The 18,189-nt window shown below is 39.7% G+C and overlaps 1 long non-coding RNA gene across 1 annotated transcript; it reads left to right on the top strand.

The window, feature by feature from the left end:
* Positions 1-1,417: 1,417 nt before the first annotated feature.
* LOC122999516 lies at positions 1,418-12,468 on the top strand. Its single transcript, XR_006407761.1, has 3 exons — positions 1,418-1,586; positions 1,775-1,846; positions 9,658-12,468. It is a non-coding gene; the product is annotated as an uncharacterized LOC122999516 (long non-coding RNA).
* The last annotated feature ends 5,721 nt before the right edge of the window (positions 12,469-18,189 follow it).

Here is an 18,189-nt window from a genome sequence, read left to right as displayed (position 1 = left end):
TCCTGTTAAAGGGGAGTTTTTCCTTACCGCTGTCACCAAGTGCAGCTCATGGGGGAATTGTTGGGTCTCTGTAAATTAAAGAGTACAGTCTAGACCTGCTCCATGTGAAAAGTGCCCTGAGATGACTTTTTATTGTGATTTGGCGTTACATAAATAAAAACTGATTGATACTGTGTTTGAAGAACGTCCGTTCATTTCTGTGAGAGTTGCACAGTGGCGCATAAAGCTGAAAGAAGTCTGCCATGTTTCTGCAGGCTTCCTCACGCTTCCCTGAGCATGCTCAGTAGAGTCCTTCTCCAGCGTCTCTGAGACTCCCGTTGACTGAGCTGGTTGACTTCCGGTCGGCTCCTCGTTCACTTGAACTGGGATAAAGTAATTTAATCATGTACCTCTTTTACTCTTTCCGAATGTTATTGGACCACATGGATCAAATTCTGATAATAACATAAATTATTTCGTGGCGTTTAAGATGCTCAGAAACGTTTATTCACCATTTTACAGCTGCTCGTTTTCTAATGACGCCCAACCAGACACTTAGTTTACAAGCTTAGATGCTTAAATATTCAAGTTCAAGTAAAAAAATGTGTTATACTCTTTTGAAAAATGGAAAAATACATTATGCACAATAGCTCTGTTATTCTCTTTTCATGCTTTGTTGTCCTGCTACGTCTCTCTCCACACTACAGTGACGACATAGACGGCAGCGTTCGGTAATTAGAAGAGATAAGATGCAGGCCTCGGATGGTGAGCGTTGACTAAGCTCGGGACGAGAATCGCACACAAAAGCTTCTGCAGTGGTCAGCAAAAGGCGTAGAAGGCGTCTCGGATCAAAGAAAGGCTGGAGGAAGAGAAATGAGAATATAGGCGCGGACAGAGGGAAGAGGACGGAGGGATGACGAAAACTACAGTCGAAAGATTTCCTGCATCAAAGAAAGGTTGGAGGAGGAGGAGGAGGAGGAGGGGAAAGAAGCAGGAGTGTCAGGGACATGAGGATGTGGGAGGACGAAGAGAAAAAACTCAGCAAAATTTAAGACTTCTTTTGTCATGAAGAGGTGAAAGGAAGAAGGATACGAGGGAGGAAAGCTTCTAAAAACTTTTTTACACTTTCTTGACAGGAAGAGATAAACAGCAGTTATCTTTGTACTTCTATCAATCTAAGTCACTGAATCCTTTTATACCATTTTAGATCTATTGGTTTTTTTACCAGAATCATCTGCCAACACGATGCACTAATGCACTCTCTATAAGGTCTGGTGCTCTATCTGACATTATCCATTAGTTCCTGTAGATCTCTTAAAAGGCTCCGACCCTCCCCGCCTGCCTGACTCATTTCTTTCTCATCCACTTTCTCTTTTCTTACATTCCCACTTCTGTCATTACTTCCCACCCCTTAATTTTTCCCCTCTCCCTTCTCTTCTCCACTCTCATCAGCTCAAGTGACAAAAAGTATCACTTGGCGTCTAACGTTTCATACAGCGGCAATCTGAGTCATCTCAAAGGACCCGAATGTGGCTAATGATTCTCAGAAATACGGCTCAGACCCTCAGGCCAACTCATACATGAAAGGAAACTCGGAGAGAGGAAAGGTAAGGAGCTAACTTGCTTCACAGGGCCTGCTGTGCTAATTATTCATACCACTCTTAACTATTTGGTACATCAATCCATGTACTGTATAAGCCCTGACAGCAGCCCACTGAGAATATGCATTCAAGCTACGGCCAGAACAAGGACATCATGAGTAATCTGTCTGAATTTCCCTTTTCTTTCTTCACAGCACTACACTGCCACCACAAGAGAAATAATTATGGACAGGTTCCTTCACTCCTTGACAAATAAGCCTATAAATGTAAATATTCATGTCTGTCTCCAATTAGAAAAAGTAATGAAAAAAAAATGTGCAAGAGAAGAACAGCTCAAGGTGTATTTGGTACCATTGTCATAATTACTCAAAAAATTCATATGAAGACTATTTTTATCAGTTGATACCAGAGAACAGCACAGCAGAGCAAAGTTTACCCAACCGTCCTCGCAAAATAGGTGGCGCTACACGCCTGGTGCCCATTTTACAAAAGTGGTTTGCGAGTACTGCTTACATGGAGATTACAAATAGTACCAGTGCCCCGTTTCACAAATGTTTGGCACTCGCAAATTGCTGATGAATTTGTGCGTCCTACAGTCCTCTCGCATCCTGGTGCAGAAAGTATGGATCTCCTTTTGATTAATTAAACACATCGAAATTAATGTGAGAGGAAATTTGTTGAAACAGGCTCCAGGTGATGTATAATGATTGACAACTCACAGATTTAGATGGTGAACTACTGTAGCTGGTGAGCTAACTGCTAACACGTTAGCCAGCTGCGAACATGCTAGCAGTCAGCTAGCAGTATTCACTCACAATAGACTGGCTGTAGCAAGACAGCTAACACAATCACTAACAAGATGACTATTACACACAGTTTATCCAAGAGATGTATTTGTACCATTGACCCCTGTCTCGTAACTGGATCTGGCAAACCATGCCTCTTTAGTGGAGCAGTTTATATTCCAGCAGAGATGAGATAAATTTTCATGAACTGGCTAACAGAAGTGCAGAAAAAGCAGATTTAACCAAAATGGCAGCCAAAGATATGGAAATGGAACCCATTCCCAAATTATCTTCAATATGCAAAGTCAGCAAATGGCCGTGAGAAAATTAGAAGAGATTGGCTTATCTATAGTGAGAGTGTTCAGGCTCTGCAGCATCCGACGCCTTCTGTTCTGTCACGAGAAGACGAAGCCGTCCGCAAGTGCACTGAACAGCAAGGATTGAGTTCAGCTAGCAAATGGCCAAAAATGTACAGAAACTTACCAGAATGTGTGACAGTGCGATTTAAAATGGACAAACCCTCAGCACGCAGCAACATGAGATGATTCTCACATAAAAACACAACTGCAGACGAAGAAGAATAAAGCTATTTTACAATGTTTGGATACAGCCCTTCACCTGGCGTCCAGACATCTTGCATTAAGAGGCAAAACTTCCGATTTAGATGATGTTCATAATGGAAATTTCCTCAGAACTCTTGCCCATTATTTCTTGTTGTCCTACTATGATCCCCTTTTGTGCGAGCACAGAAGAAAGGTGCTTAACTCATTATCTGCTGAGACACAGAATGAGCTTATTGAGCAAAGTGACAAAAAAGCACTTAACACCATCCTGACAGAGGAGGCCATCTATTACTCTGTGATATGTGATTCAACGCCAAACATAACTCACACTGAACGAACACTTTATAGGAGAAAACAAGATGCTCTCCTCACCGTCTCTCTGACACTCAACAGGATGATTTTGCTGTTGTATGAGTTGTGGCAAATCACTTACCTTCAGTTATTGAGGCACTGCAATGTGTCTTACCCACAAGCAGTTTGACTAGTGAAGCAAATGACCTGAAGAAAACCTCTGATGCTATTGTTCTAGCTGTGTGGGTAAAGGTCCTACAGTGCATTGAGGAACTTGATTCTTCAGGCAGGAGATAGATATTAGAGATGGATATTTCAAAATCTGGACAAATAAAACCTTTTATAGCCTTGCCCGACATACGCTTACCTCCACTAATATTATACATAATAATCACCTCCAACCCCCAAATATTTGAATCTCACTCCAGCTGGTGGTTAAAAGTTGGCAACCCTGTTAAACAGTTATGTTATGAGTTTGTGCAATGCATGCATTCATCAATGTCCTGTGGCAGCAGAGCAAATTACTTTCCAATCAGATGTAATAGTTAAAATTAGAGACCAAAGCTTAAAGTAAGGCTGTGGTTATCTCCTCGGGCATAGATTGCCCTGGGTTTAGAAAATTAATTAGAGGCTGCAGAGAGAAGTGTTCATAACAGACAGGATGGCATTTATTCTACTCAGCAGTCTTCCTCCCTTTTTATCAGTGATGACTGACGAAAAGGACTAAATGAAGTGGAGAACAATCTTCTATTACCAAAAGGGACAAGATGACAAAACCGAAATGTGAATCTTTAATAGTACACTAATGTACAGTAGAGTTGGATGGTGGTTCTTTAGGTGACGTGAATAATTAATCTTCACATTGTGCCAAAGTCTAAAAGGCCGTTTGCTCCTGTGTGAACTACCTTAATTTGAATGCAATTACCGAGTTCAATGCCTATCCAATATCCAGGGTCAATGAGCTCATGGAGTGCTTAACATTGGCTTCTTTTTATTTAACACTGGACTAAACAAAAGGCAGATTTCCCAACAGAGACAAACAAGAGAAAGGCTTTCTCCACTCTATACAGCTTGGAACAGATTGTTGTCACTGGAATGACAAACGCTGACAATGAACCGTTGGGAGTGTTTAGAGAAAGCTTTTATTTCTTGATGTCCGCTATTATATGCACCAAACATCTCTCCTAAGTGCCACTGATTCACCAGGCAAACTAAGTAAAACAATTGACTCACAGAGAATGTGGACTATCTGGTATTATATGCAAAAAAAACTCTTGCAGCATATAGACAGACTTAGTTATAACCATAGACTGTAAAAAATACGGACTTAGTCACCGTCCAGTAGTTTGTGAACCGCCGTTCTGAAGCCTGGAGTTTAGTGATTTGACAGTCACCATCTTGGATTTGACCATCACCCTAGTGCTAGATGCTAGCTTGATTAGCATGGTGTATTTACAGTCTATGGTTAACTGTGATAATGCCATTGCCAATTGCCAGGGCTATAACAATTAAAACAAAATGTACTTACCGGAAAAACAGAACAGCCGACTCCTCAGAGGGTCTATTAGTACAACGAAACACTGAACAAGACTTTTTTAGGCGACAAAAATGTCACAATTAACTTTCATGAACTGAAAACAAACTGTGAAATAGCGACAGCTACTCCTAGTTGTCCACATACTAGGAAAGTGTTTAGTAGGGTAATAAATCAAGTGAGAAGTAGGGTCATTTTTCTCATAGACTTCCATATAATCGGACTTCTTTTTGTAACCAATGTAGTCGCCCCCTGCTGGCCATTAAGGAGAATGCAGGTTTAATCACTTCTGCATTGGCTTCACTTTTCAGACTCAGAGCTACCCGCTTAGTTCTAGCTTTTGTAGTGTGTACTTGTAATATTAAAGGGAGTGAGGGTTGACAATAGACAACTACACTTGCCAAACAGTATTTGCCAACCAATATCAATATAATGATACTGGTATTGGTATTTTCAGGGATCCAATACAGGAATCCTTAAGCAGTGCTGCAGTGCATAGTCTATAGTTTACAGCACAGATCGCTCAAGCTGAGAAAATGAACAGCCCAGCTCAGATTTTAAACTTTGTTCCCTGTTGTTTTCTTTAGACTTTTCTCTAAATACTGCCAAACTAATGCCAGGAATCCATCTGATCTTCCAACGGCTGGGTCGATGACCTTTCGGGCAATTAATCACGTCTTGCAACTCTCCGCTGCTCTACTGCTTAGTCCATACAGAACTTTATCAACCACAACACAACTTTGTCTACTCAGCATCTTGGATTTAATTTAACCGAATATTCTTTATGGTGTAATTATATTTCCGAGAAGTGTTTTGGCTGGCAGTAAGATTTGAGTTTTAAAGGCCCTCTGTAAGCGTTGCATCAGGAAAATTGTTAAAATGTACTTATTAAGTGCATCAAAACTGCACACACACGCTGGATGGATGATTGTCATTATAAACTTAATTTAAAGACTTGAATAAATATCAGTTCAGAGTAAGCTGGGGTTTGTCATTAATGTTAGTGGGCAATTAAAGGACAAATCTGAGGAATTATCCCTTTTTTGCTTGTACAGTTTAGTTTTGACTTTAAAATTAAGGGTTTCACAAAAAAGTTTTCAAGACCGTGATATGTAGTTGAAAGCTCATTGCACACCAACAAAATATTTACTAAAAGGCATCCATATCCAACATTTGAGCATGTATTTGTATTAATTGCATTACTTGTATCAGTGTTTTGTGTCTACCAGCCCAGTGACTATAGATGGAAATTAGCTAGCAGCTGATTCTAGTACAATATAACCTTCTCATACTGTATAGTAGTACTTGGAGTCAATCAGTCACATATTCAATATCTATGGTATGTGGGTGTGTATATAGTAAAAATCATGTTACCTGTAGAGGGCGCTCAGATTACACACAGGCTACTGATGAAGACTGTGTAGCTAAAAGCTCCAGAACAAGCGAGTAAGTGGACCTTGAGCTTGACTTCATTCATGACTTTGGAAACAGCAGCTGACGAAACAATCTTTGTTTCCAACGTCGTGAATGAACTGTTAAGCTCAAGTATGAGAAGCCCCAAAGGTGCTCAGATTGATTGATGGAAAGTTCAAACATCATGCATGCCATTTCCATGGCAACTGAGCAAATTTAATCTGCAAATGAAAGCTCCAGAACAAGCAAATAAGAGAACCTTGAGTTAAGATTGTTTGGTCAACTTATTTTCCACTGTTTCATTTAGCTGTTTTTGAAATGTATCTACTGTATGCTTCCTTCCATCAGTATGTCTTTTTGATGTTAACCATTCAGGCAGGGTAATCCAGAACTGCTACCCTGGTCCTCTAACTGCAGCCCGTCTGTGCCCCTCTTTATTTGAGAGATGATAGGACAAAATGCGAAGGCACAAGCCTGGAAATTGCACTTGACATCAAGGCAAAACCTCTCCCATTAGACTATGACTTTTCCAAAAAAAAAAAAAAAAAAAAAAGTGGCTAGTGAGTGGTGAGGTGCCGTAAGGAACACCTCAGATCTCGACATTATAGTAATGGACTTCCTGACACAGGCACTACACCAATGGGCCTTACATTACGTATTATTGGGGGCCATCTGCAGAGCTTTCAGCTTTGATGCACTGTGAGATGCTACTTATTATGCTGCAGCAGAGGAGTGCCTGCTGGACACTCACGATTGTGCGAATGTGTGTGTGTGTGCGTGTGTGTGTGTGTGGCTGAGGAATGCTGGCTGGTGAGAGGACTGATCTAATATTTGTGAACCACCACATTACTAACCCTTTAGGAAGTTTGTCCACATACTAAATGTGGCCTCCGTGCAGAGAGGGCCACGGCTGCCAAGAGGACTACAGAGTGAGGAAGTGATAATAACAAGCAATACTGATGCAAACCACAAAGCTCTTTAGTCCGCAGAGGAAAGAAGAGCACATTAAAATATTTCTCACATAAATATTAAGCTTAGATAAGACAGCAGTGTAAATTACTCCCATCATTGTGCTTACTGAATAATGTTGAATCGTTGAAAGGATTGAGTAGCCCCTGTTTATAAAGAAAAGATCTGGTCATAGTTTGTTTTTCATCTTAGACTTGAGAATCGCCTGGAGGGTCCTGTCTGAGCATCTTTAGTCTGCAAATGCTCAACAGGAGATTTGAAAGCACTGAGATGCTGCGTAGCTGCATTTAAAGTCAGAGTCAGTCTCAAAAGCTTAAATATTGTTTTATGATTTCTTCATTGGGTAGCTGGCAGCGCGATTCAGGAAAATCCTGAAGCTGTGAAATATTTTTTAGACAAATAAGAAAAATATACTTCAGTATTCAATGCAATATTAATGCATTTTTTAAGCCTCTCTGTGATAACATGATTAAGACAAATCTAATCTTTGTTGTGTTTATAAGTTGATAAAAACAGATCCAAGCCAAGATTTAAAGGATGCTTGAAGCTTGTCTGTTTTTGTTTTTAAATTTTTATTTATATATCATAGATTGGCTGAGCATGCATAATCTTTAACTCTAAAATCCTAACCTGACAAAAAAAACCATTATATAACAAAGCAAACAGAATCACAAACAGAACAGAATAATGAACCAACAGTAATCACAGTTTCTTAAATATGATTATGTGTCACAATGAGACCAACAGCTTTACATTTAGAGGTGGTTGAACATTACTACACAAATCATTTATATAAAATTATCTGCAACATACAGCACCAGTCAGAACTTCGGACACACTTTCTCATTCAAGTCAATGGGAAAGTGTGTCCAAACCAAGCAGCAACCTCCGGGGTTGAAAATGAAGCCAAAAACTGCAGTTCCTTGAATGACCACTTGAGGCTCCAAAAGCGAGTCAATCTCCATAGACCTCCATGTTAAAATGTCCAACTTTACAGCAGAAATAAACATGTTTACAGCCTGGTACAAACAACAGTTTTGGTCTCTGTAGCTAATTTCCTCTTTCATGACAACTGTACGGGGGGTGAATTTTTTTATAACTCGCCCGTTTAAGTTTTATTAAGCCGTAAAGTTCTGCATAATGAAGGACATGGCTGCTTTGAGTGACAGGTCCGCCAGCCGCTAGGTGGCTTGTTTCAGCCATTCGGCCCGCCTCTTTGCCCATTTTTGATTGGCTGGGAGTTAGGCAGCGTCACGCACTGCCAAGATGGCGACGGCCGGAGCGGCTCACTTTGAGCTTCCAAACCGCTCTTCAGAAACCAACGGGTGTCGTCACGGTAACTACGTCCATATTTTTATACAGTCTATGGTCCAAACGTTTGACTGGTCCTGTATGTTTACTGTGATTTTGACCTCAAAGTTCTCAATCAATACTGTCAAGAAAAGGAAAAGTGACAACATAAATACAACTGTTCTTTGAACTTAGATAAAATTACCATTTGCTATCTTACGTATTTGCTTGTACCCAGTGTGAAATTGAAATAATAACTGATGGTTCTGTTATGCTAACAGAGAAGACATGAAATATATTTGTTGTGATTTGAAAACATCTGTACATATTTAATGTCTTCTGTCTTCATTTTATTTTACTTTTTTTTTTTTTTTTTTTTTTTTTTTACTTTTTTACAAATTTCACTTTCTAACTTTGAGCACACATTTGCATTTAGATTGTCTCGTACTTTTTAACAGATATGGCTCTGACATTTATTTGAAGTTCTTCAGACATTTTTATCTGTTTTTCTGATAACTTTGGGTAATCAGTGAAGTCTACTCCTTGATTACTTCTACTATCACCACTTCTACAACTAAAACACAATGTCCTGACGCAGCCTTACAATGTAAAATCAATTGACATACATTGCTGGTTGATAAGCAAACAAGCCCAGAACTGTCATTGTGATTCAAATGTTGTTTAATGCTAATTGATAGACTGATGTACAGCACCAGTCAAAGGTTTGGACACATCTTCCCCTTCACTTCAATGAGAAAGTGTCCAAAAATTTGACTGGTCCTGTATGTGACATCATATTTTTTCCAACTCAGCCTTCAAACTGCTCAGACTAGTGATGCTGGATGGAAAATACAGAAAATCTCTCAAGTGAAATAACCAAAAATGTTTTATCTTTGGCAGAAAATGGTGTGTTTATGTGGGAGCCCGTCACTCATAGTCAGAAGCTTATTGAGAATATAAAGGCTGGAACTTTAACATTACAGAGGATGTCACAATGAAAGCGATTTTATAAGTTAGTCAGAACTACCTGCATCAATAATGTAAGAACACAAAGAAAATCACAACTATGTGACAGATGAAAATATTACAGTAGCATCACACCAATTAAGTAGTTACCCTGCTGCACCGTACAGTAGAGCTGCATTAATGTTTTAAAGGGTTTCTGTATATTTTGCCTGTTTTTCTCACTGTTTTTACTTTGACATGTTCTATACAATGTGATTTATGATTAGGGAGGCCGGGAACTCCTGTCCTGCTGTCCCATGGAGAAATAAAGCCGCAAGCAGACGCCGCAGTCGAAATGGGGAGTCCAGACTCATCCAGATAAGACAATAAAAACAGAGCCGGACTGTCTCTGTACAAATGACCAGAGATAACATGAGGAAATAAACTCACTCAGCGTATATACAGTACGCTACAGACACACTGCACTGTATGTAACTGTGTCACACAGTCTGACTGCAGTACTCATATTTTTGAGATATTTCATTTGTCATCGACTTGCTCATTCTTGCTCCTTCACAGCTCATTTAGCAACCACTTTTGTTTGTTTGTTTGTCACTCAACATCGACTCCAGATACCCGTTATACTCATATTTACACATACCAACTACTGCATAATAGCTCTCACCAAACACTAAAAGCCAGTGTTCAAATAATATGCACGTGTCAAATAATACTCAGTAGTGCCTCAGTAGTGGAACCTATAATGGATCACATGGTAAAATCAGCTGTTCCAATGATCGATAGGTGGCTGTAATGCACCAAAACCGCAGCAATGTGCCAACAAAGGCAGGGAAGAACAAGACTGCAAGCTGGTAAACAGATGTAAACAATGCAGAATTTAAAATAAATCTTAAAAAAAATGGACTTACAGATGTTTTTTGAGGAAGGAAATACTTCTGTTACACCGTGTTAGACCTCAAAGGGCCTCCACATGTCCCCTTTAACTAATTCTGACTGATTTCCCTCAATGTCAGGCTGCTGATAATAAAACTCAAGACCTCCTGCTGATGTGTCATATTAATATCCTTCCAGGAAAGACAAGGGTCAACCCGTCATAACATCCATAAACAGTGGAAGCGTTTTACTGTGAGTGAACATAAGAGCAAACATCAGCAAGACTTGACATGTCAATGATTGTTATGTCATGCCATTTACAATTTTCTGCAGTATTTCCACATTGCTAAACTGTAGTTATGAATAAACTCCTGTATTATTAAATACAGTCAACTCAATAAGTTGAAAAGGATGATTTTTAGTTTTGTTTTATCTGCTCACAGAATCCAAAGGCTGACTGTGGGTCAAGCCTGAGAGGTGATTAACAGTCCAGCCTCCACGGACACAAATGAAGAAACTAATGAATTCCATTAGGATTTAGCAAATGGCCTCTGTCAAGGAGTAGCGACCGAGGAATCTATGCGAGTGTGTTCGTATGTGAGAGTGCATGTGTGCAGGTGTTTAATCACTTGGCAACTTTTAATTAAAGTCTACGAGATTACCTCAAGCAAACGGAGTAAAAATCTGAAACACTTAGACCTTATTTGGTATCAAAGTATGGCTTAATGGCCGCTGGAGTACTGTTGCCGAGGAATACAATGAATTAGTCCACTGCCTTTCAAGCTCTGTTTTAAATCCAGTCACACTTCACTGGCAAGAGAACAACAGCCCTCACAGAGCAGAGCCATGCATTTCAATTTAGAGCTCTTTGGCCGGTTTAAATTGCTCACCAGTTATTCTCTGTCTCACCAGTTCAACCTCTTTTAGCAAACTGTAGGACCTGATTACTGCCAGGGGTGGACTATAGGATATAATGACAGAAGCAGGTCTGGGGATGTGCTTTTTAGGGTTTGCTAAAGTATGCACAGGCAGTCTGTTGCCAGGGCTGAGTATGTGCACAATGTTTATTGATATACTCAGCAGTTACCTACATTTTAAGATATATCACAAATAAAAAAAATACCTCCGACTGGTATTGATGCTCAGTTGCTGTTACACATACTAGACATACTTAGATGAGAGTAAAGCCTGAGTATAACTAGTCTTGAGTATAACTACACTTATTGACACAAATAATGTGACCTGTAGAGCTGAAACTATTAGTCGATTAGACAGAAAAGTCGATTAATCATTGAAATCATTTTGGTTCCTTGGTTCCTCTTTATTCCGTCTTCTACATCAGACAAACCTCTCTGTCTGCTGAGGGAGCAGCTCATGAATTATTGAACACAAATTGGACCATGATTCACATGGAGCTGTAGGTCTTCATGATTATCTTCCCTTTAATACTGAAGTCTGAGGCTCTTTATAAGAGATACTGCATGTATCATGTTTGTTGAGGGAATTTGTAATGGACCCTGAACCATTGTAATACCATAACAATTACTGTTTGCTTTTCTACTCGGATGGTGACTCAGGTGGTTTCTCTTGGTTTCATCATGGTTTTAACGTTTGTTGATGACTTTCTAGATAATAGATTAGAATTCATTGTGTGAATCCTTGAGGTCTAACAAAATGTTGAATGCATTTCCTTCCTGTTGAAAGTTTGAAACCTGCATTACTTACATCCGTGACTACTTACTCTCTTCGTCTTCTTCTTCACTGCCTTCGCTGTGCGTTTTTGTGTGTGTGTGCACAAGAGGAACAAAACATGGACACATGTAAAATTCATCCATAGCACGCGTAATCGAAAGAAGCTCTACAGGGTACTTTTTCAAGTTGTTTTTTCATTAGTATTAGTTTAGTAATTTAAATGTGTAGCAGCTTTTAGTTTTTTTCCGTATATTTTTGGAACAACATCATACAGTATGTTCACCACTATTCTCCTGTTGTCTCTTCACCTTTGAATACGCGTATGTAAACATTACACAGTGTATTATACGGGACACAGGAGACGTTCCTCACCAGGAGAATGACAGCAAATCGTCAATAGTTCATTCAAATGTCAAATGTTAAATGCCAAACACACCGCACCGTAGTAAATGTGATGTCAAAACATCTTGACAACGGGAGGTTTTTCCTTATCCACTCTGAGAGTTTGAGGATATAAGATGTGATGTGATTTGTGATTTTGGGCTACATGAATGAAAAGTGACTGTATGAAGCATCTAACTCTAACAAATAGAATTACTGTTCTCATCCCATCTTGTACCAACAGCCAACATATAGTAGGTTTCTTTTAACTGTGAGTATGATCTTTCTCTAACTTAACGTATACAGTAAGTACTTCCTGGGCTTAAGCATAGTGGAGGTATATCAGAAAGCTGTCATATGAATTGTTTTTGTAATGCTTATATGTGTTTTGGAAGGCAATAACAACCTATTTCACCCTGCTGATAGGTCAGATCAGAAAACGCTTCAATTGTTCATCTTTGGAAGGCAGTGAAATCAAACTATTAATTTGGAGGACCTGTTAGTACACAGATATCTATAGGGACGTGTTTAGCCTAGCCTAGCTTAGCACAAACATTGAAAATGTGGGGAGCAGCTAGCCTCCCCCAAAAGACAATAAATACACCTTTAAACAACTCCAAAAACTTCTTATATACATAATTATGTTGTTAGCTATCAAGCTAGACATTAATTCGCCTGAGTCTGAGTTAGAAAGTTGTGCAACTTTACTTTGAAGATAAACACTGGGACCAGCTATTGCTAGCATTCTTTAGATGTTTTGTTAAACCACAATGTGTTTTAAATCACCATGTCTTGACTTTCCCACAAGCACTTTGTTTGAAGCACAGACCTGCTGACTGCTGAACAGTTTCCTCCCCTGCTGTGTTGTTATCAGGTGTGTAGATCCAGTTCTAACAAGTGAAGCCAATGCAGAAGTGACTTAAACCTGCATTCTCTCTAACAGCCATCAGGGGGCGACGCCACTGGCTGCAAAAAGAAGTCTGAGAAAATGACTCTACTTCTCACTTAATTTATTACCTCAGTAAAAATATTACGTATAGTAACACCAGATTAGAACAGGAGTGCAGGCGTAGCGAGAGCTGTTGCTATTTTAGTTAGTTAATTGAAAGTTAGTTGAAAGTTAATTGTAACATTTTGGTCACCTAAAGAAGTCTTGTTCAGTGTTTGGCTGAACTAAAACACTTTTTTCCAGTAAGTACATTTTGTTTTAATCCTGTTTTTCGCTAGCCAAAATTAGCATTAGCGTTATCACAGTTAACCATAGAGTGTAAATGCACCGTGCGAACCAAGCTAGCAGCTAGCAGCTAACATTAGGGTCAGCTCCACCCTCTCGTCCAAATATGGTCACTTCTGGCTCCAAAAACCCAAGATGGCGACAGTCAAAATGCCAAACTCACGGTTTAAAAACCATTGAGTGACGTTATGGTGGCAACATCCATTATTTTATACAATCTATGGTTGTTATTGATCTTTAACTCCCAGTAAGAATGCAAACAAGTGTATTTCCAGGCGGCAGAAAATTCCTTTTAAGCAAGCTGAAGCAGGCCAAGAATGAAAAGAAATGAACCGCGCAACATCTGACCTGTAAAAGGGAAACATAACATCATGACAGCTGAAGTCCCACATGCTCTGTATAACATGAATAAATGAAACTGACTTAAATAATGTGTGAAAAAGAAATGTCAGGAGAACATCTCCAGAAAGTATCAGGATGAAGAGATAACCACTGTCAGTGACAAGTGTCTATCAATCTGACATCTCCATTGAGAGATGTGGTTTCTGCTTCTATGTGGTTTGTCTTGTGAGTTTTTTTTTTCATCTGCAGCCTCCCCTGAATTCACCAGGAGTGTTTTTAAAATAATCTGTTGACTTTAAAGTGAAAACCAACCGTAGTGTTGTTCTTCCCCATCCCTGTAAAGCCCCTGGAGGAAGCATTTGATAACAGATAATGGATTTACTGTGCTGAGGAGGAGAAAACTTGCTTTATTATATAGTCTTGGGAGGGAGGTTGGGGTAGAATAGAAATGTATGGATGTACATTTCTATTGCTGCTTGTGTCTCTTTCTTTTCAAATTTTTCTGTCTCCTGTGAATTTTCTGCTTTTTGATGTCACAATGTTTTTATAGACAACCGTGTGGTTGCACTCAATTCAACCTCCTACACGGCATGTTGGATACAAAACACTTTGAACTTCTTGTGGTCTGACCTCAAAGAATTTTCAGCATTTTGACAAAATAAAATTATCTTGAGTGGGATGTACACAATTCATGGATCCGCCCAACTTTTCTTTTTCATTTAACATTTTTATTCAAAACAGAAATTCCTTTCAGTCTAAGGAATAGCTTATATTTATTACATCTCACACACTCTGTGGCCCCTGACAATACTTCAGTAAAATGCAGCTGTTAACATTCATGTATGCAGATTGGGACTTGACTATATCGCAGGTACTGTGGCACAAAATCAGTCGAAGCTATCCTTCATCCCAAGCAATGTATTCATAAAAAAACATGAAATCACACACACAGATACTTCAAAGACATTTCCCTTTGTCCTACTTTACATGCAGGCCACACATGAAAACAAAGATTAAATGCACACACACACACACACACACACACACACACACACACACATGCAAACACACAAGAGTGCTTCTCTCTCTCCTTTCTGTTCAAGACACAGTAAATAACCACCTCAGCGCCACCGGAGCCCAGCAATTTATGCATGAAGAGGATGCAGAGAAGAGAAAGATGCATCCATATTCTCCAACACACACACACACACATAAACACACACACACACACACATACAGATTCAAGGCTACGTGTTGCTCTCAAAACAGCAGCATGTGGCTGTTGTGGAAAGCATCACGAGTTGAATTACAATGTGGTGATTGAGACATAGCACATAAATGAAATTTAAAATGGAAGGAGAAGCCTCACAATCAAACACACACACACACACACACACACACAGCAGATGGGTTGGCCCCATTTTCAGATCAGTTAGCAGTAACAGATGGCAGCAGTGTGTATGTGTAAGGACGGGTAAAGATAAGGAGGAATACATAATAAAAAAAAAAAACACCTATACAATCCCATAAAATCAGATACAGTATCTCTACAACAAGGCTGATAATGGTTTAATTTAAACATCAACAACTTTAGCAACAAACAGAAGTTGAAACACCAGTGATCTGGTCATAAACTAACAGTCTTTTTCCTTGTTGTAGTCCAAACTCTAATAAATTAGGACGAAATTTAGCAAAAGGTAGAAGTGATATTGCGAGAGGAGTCTCCAACACAAACAAGTAAGTAAAGTTTATTTAGTATAGCACAGAGAAACATCATAAAGTGCTTCACAAGGGTAAAGATTCAAAATAAAACCATAAAACAGTAAAAGAGAAAGAATTCAACCTAACACACAAAACTACAAACACTAGACAGCAGGAGGCGACACAAAGGCCAGTCTGAATAAAAGAGTCTTCAACTTCCTCTAAAACCTTTGAGATAAAAGGCAGCTTAGAGATATACGCCTGTAGTTTTCAGGAAGGGATGGATCAAGGTGAACAACTGCATGTTTTAAAGAAGCTGGGACACAACCAGATAGCAGGGAGCTATTTATAACAGAGACCAGGCATGGACTAACAGACCATAGAAGTTGGTAAAATATCTGCAGGGCTGGAGGAAGGTTTTCATGCTGCCCACCAGATCAATGAGGTCTTGCAGGGAAATATAGAAGAGAAGCCGTCCGGAATTGACGGCTGAGTTTTGAATAAGCAGAAATGAGAGTAGAAGAAGAAGAAGGGGGGGTGATGCTCACCAGGACATCTCTAATCTTATCCACAAAGAAAGAGAGAAAGTTTCTGCAATCTTTATTTGAAAAGACACACCAGGAGGTTCAGGAGTGACAGTGTCGATGGTGTCGAACACGACTTTAAGCCACTAGAAACTGGAGACAAATCCCTTGTATGTATAAACATATTTGGCCATTTAAAAGCTATAATATGTAATTATTCCACATTAAAATGTCTAAAAACAACTAGACCTATGTTATATATGTTGTTGAGTTGTGTACTTACATTATCCCAAATGTTTCCAACAATGTTCAAACTCAGAGAAATCTGTAATTTAATCAAAGTAACGGACCGTTTCATTTGGTCGCCTGTCGATGGCGTCATACCTCCTCTACCAAAGAGTAAACACGCACCAGATGCATACGGCGGCGCTGTGTTTGTCCGCTACAATGGCGTCTACCAAAGAGTGACTTACACACATACAAGATAATACATCGGCGTTGTGGTTGTTCCACACAAACTGTTATAAATGGACTTTTATTCAGTTTTAAGACACATTTTCATGATAAATTTAGGTGGTTTTTAACTATATCTTTTAGCCGGAAGAAGGATTTTAGTCATTGAACGTCTGGATCTTAAGTTATCAGAGAAATAAACTGGACAAACGTTAACAGCAGCTCGGCTAACAGCCCCTCCAGGAAGTCCGATGGTCACCAAACATCGTCGGAGAAACACTGATTTTTTTAGGTGAAACAGCTTTAATTAGTATTTTTAACGATTTTAATCTGCGTGTCCGTCTGTTCTGGAGAGGAGGAGACCTCTGCGGGTAAAAACATCCTGAATGATGAACACTGGAGTAATCCTATCCCAATGAAGACAACAACTCCCATAATCCCTTGCTACTTCACACCGTCATCACACTCCACCTTTTGTTATTGTTTTGATTGAGATGCCTGGCGGCTGAAATTACATATTGTGTATTTAAGCTGATTCTGGTAAATGTTCTCTTTACATTTCCAATAATTCAGATATGTGCAGCTGTGTATTGAGACATATTTTGGGTATATTTTTTATGTTTGCAACATATAGACCACACAGACAGAAGCTGGAGAAGTGGATTATTGGGAGTTACATGGATGGAAAGAAGTGAAAGTGAAAGTGGGTCATGTTTTGAATCCTCTGCAAAGGAAACTACAAACCTTTCAGAGCCACTTTTCAAGCCTACAGGGGGTCAGTGTTTGATACTCAAAACACAGATTTACAGGGAAATATCTAATCCAATCATCCCTACTGTATGTATAATTGATTAGTGCTGCAATTGTCTACAGGAAACCCAACAGAACAGAAACCCAAGATCACCTTGACGAGGAGAGAAGACACCATTAGAGATGCACATAGAGAACACAGAACATGCTACGAATAGATAACTCAGTGACTGACACACATCCATCTACTCACCCAGCAGCTAATGCTTTTTTTTTTTTTTTTACACAGACGTCGCTCCTTCAGACTGGTATTGAATAATAGCTATAATAGCCTGGCTCTGGTGTGTAGACTCGGTTGGAGGTTTATGGGTTTTACAACAAGAGTAATTAAAGTGACTGACAGGCAGACTGGGGCAAAGGACATACCAAAGCCAGGCTGTTGAGATAATTATTGAATTCTGTTAAAAGCTTACAATGCTGCCTGCCTGGGAGGGGGGGGGGGGGCGAGGGGGGGGATGGAGGGGTTAATAGGAATTTAGCAGCAGAGGTGACGAGGACTGTCAGCAACTCTGCTCTCTCCACGCCGCATGTCCTCTAGAGAAACGGTAGACAGTGTAGTTAACACTTCAATCATCCTCCACTTCTAAACGTTGCCTTCGCCGTCGCTACCAGATGACAGCGTCTCTGTGAGTCTGTGATTCTCTGTGTTAATGCGCTTGACAGCGGAGGCCACGCGTCTGTTGGAAATGTAAATGGCCGTGACGGCGGCGCTGACACAGTTTTGGATTCCACGGGCATTTCAAGACGATTTTATTGTTTTGGGTTTAGTCCGTTAATAATCGATGATA

Source organism: Thunnus albacares, chromosome 16 (assembly GCF_914725855.1).
Source record: "Thunnus albacares chromosome 16, fThuAlb1.1, whole genome shotgun sequence".
NCBI lineage: Eukaryota > Metazoa > Chordata > Actinopteri > Scombriformes > Scombridae > Thunnus > Thunnus albacares.
The sequence above is the reverse complement of the archived record's forward strand: the minus strand, read 5'-3'. Positions and strand labels throughout refer to the sequence as shown.